This window comes from Phragmites australis, chromosome 9, assembly GCF_958298935.1.
Source record: "Phragmites australis chromosome 9, lpPhrAust1.1, whole genome shotgun sequence".
Taxonomy (NCBI): Eukaryota; Viridiplantae; Streptophyta; class Magnoliopsida; order Poales; family Poaceae; genus Phragmites; species Phragmites australis.
Window position 1 is genome coordinate 29,365,390 of NC_084929.1, and position 2,372 is coordinate 29,367,761.

Below are 2,372 nucleotides of genomic sequence, written 5' to 3' on the forward strand. Positions count from 1 at the left end.
ATTGAATCGACGCAATTGAGCTATGAATCATTACCCACAAAAAAGCCTCCCAAAACAACCAACTTCTGAATTGAATCGACGCAATTGAGCTATGAATCATTACCCACAAAAAAGCCTCCCAAAACCACAGAATCAAAACGACCTTCAGACTTCAGAGAGAGAGAGAGTAGGTACAATTTCAGAACATAGAGTGTTGGATTTGAACCCAAACTTCAGTCATAACCGTTTGTTCGTCGCCACAACTAGGCTTGTTGTACTTTCTTAGCCCTACAACTTATATTTTGAAGTTATTTTCTTAACTAACTTTGTCACACTTATCAACCCGCTTTTTTTTATGCCACTCTACATAGTATTTGGGATATACACGTGAGACTGTTATCAGTGATAGTGACAAACACCATCCATGAGTATCAATAAAATCATTGCCAATTTGATACCTGCAACAACAACGGAACCTTCGGGTCGGCACACAGCTTTGCTCAGTGGGCTCCTAGATCAGCTCACTGTCATGCCAGTGACCAAAAAATTGTTAAACCAGGCATGATACTAACCGCAGCCAAACATCAGCACCAGCACTAACGACTGCAAATCGCAAGCAAGACAAAATCAAACAGCTGAATGCTAGACAAAAATACGGCACTAAAGTTGCAGCACTCAGATTTCGGTATGCAGAAAGGAACACCAGGGCCAAGCTTTATAGAAGATTGCAAAGTAGCAATCCGGAACACGCGCGCGCGCGCGCACACACCAAAAACAAGCTGTTCTTACACGAGAAGTTCTTTTCCTTCTCTGTGTTTTTCTATTTTTTTACCCTTCTCCTAAAGATTAAGCTGCACTAGGACACAAGAGAGTCAGCAACGGCACTCTGACCAATTGCACTGCTTCGATCGGCAGCCGCCGCTCGGTGCTCCCTGCCTTCCTTGCACCAGACAGCACCAATCAGGAGCACCCCTGCGTCTGAGGCCATATCAGGTCCAGGAGCACATGTTAGCCAGGCTGGCCCACAGCTCGTCTTCGTCGCCATCGATGTCGAAACCAAGGAGCTGCTGCTGCTGGTGGTGATGGTGCCCATGATGCCCATTGGCTGCAGCAGCTGCTACCGGCGTTTCCCACCACCAATTGCCGTCCTCAAGCGTTTTGCTCTTGCCACTTTCCCTGCACTGGCTGTCGTAGCAGTTGCTGCTGTTGGAGATGAGGTCGCTGTAGGTGTGGTGACCGTAGCTGTTGTCAGATGCTTCCCGCTCGAGACCTGCAACAGCATCGGCCTCCGTCTCCATCTCGATGTTCCTTGCGAAACGGCCCTGCACCCTTGGCCTGCTATCTGCCAGCGTCTTCCTGCAGGCATACTGAAGAGGTCCAGAGATTGTGAGCAACAGATGCATCAGAGGACATAGATTGGCAAGAGCATGGAATGCACTTGAAGGTTGTGTGGTGTGGGAAATCATTACGGTGATCTTTTTGTGGAAGTTCCTCTGGTGACGCTTGATACGGTACCGCTCAATCTTCTGCTTCCTTTCTTCAGCGCTATAACGCCCGACCTTCTGAGTGAAAGGCCCTCCTGCTTCCTGGCTGTAGGTGTCACCTGAGATTGGCGGTGGTGGCGGAGACGGTGATACATTCTTGACCTGTTTGTTTAGCATAACACAGGGGAAATGTGCTTAGCACTTGTTTATGATCAGCTACAAGGCCAGCTTGAGGCTTCGTTGCATTACCTGGAGGTCACCAGTACTGAAGACACGCCGCATGGCTCCGGTGCTGAATTCCAAGAAGTCGCCGGACGATGAGGAAGGGGAGGAAGGAACATGGGGAAGAGGCAATTGGCATGCCGAAGGAGACGAGCAAGAGAAGGTAGCATTACTGCCGAGGTGATCAGGCAAGTGGTGGTGAAGGGGGAGGAAATGTGAGCTGGTGGTCCTGTGGATGTAGTAGGAAGGGAGGGAAGAGGGGTAGGGAGGCGGCGCCGACGCAGCAACGTTGGGAAGTGCTAACAGGCCACCGTTGTCGTTGAAGAAACTGCCGCGAGGAATTTCGGTTGGAGATGTGGGCAAAGCAGAAGAGAAGTTCACTGCATGGTGCATGGAGAAGTCATTGTAGTTGGGTGCCGACGAGGACGAAGGGTGGAACATGGCTTTTGGATGTGAATCCCTTTGGTGTGTTTGGGGAAGTAAATGCAAGAGGGGTTGGTATAAAAAGAGAAGATTTGGTGTATAGTTCAATACAAACCAAAGGTTTGTAGGACCACTCCTTTAACAAGGCAGAAAATTGCTAACATACCAGCTCAGCATGCTAACTACAGCTGACAGCAAACGTGTCAAGGATAGCACCTGATCCATACTGAATAATTTAAATGTCTCGTGTACTCAAGTGAACTC

General features: G+C 48.9%; 1 pseudogene; it reads right to left on the bottom strand.

The window, feature by feature from the left end:
• Nucleotides 1-692: 692 nt before the first annotated feature.
• LOC133929830 (uncharacterized) lies at nucleotides 693-2,142 on the bottom strand (annotated as a pseudogene).
• Nucleotides 2,143-2,372: the final 230 nt, after the last annotated feature.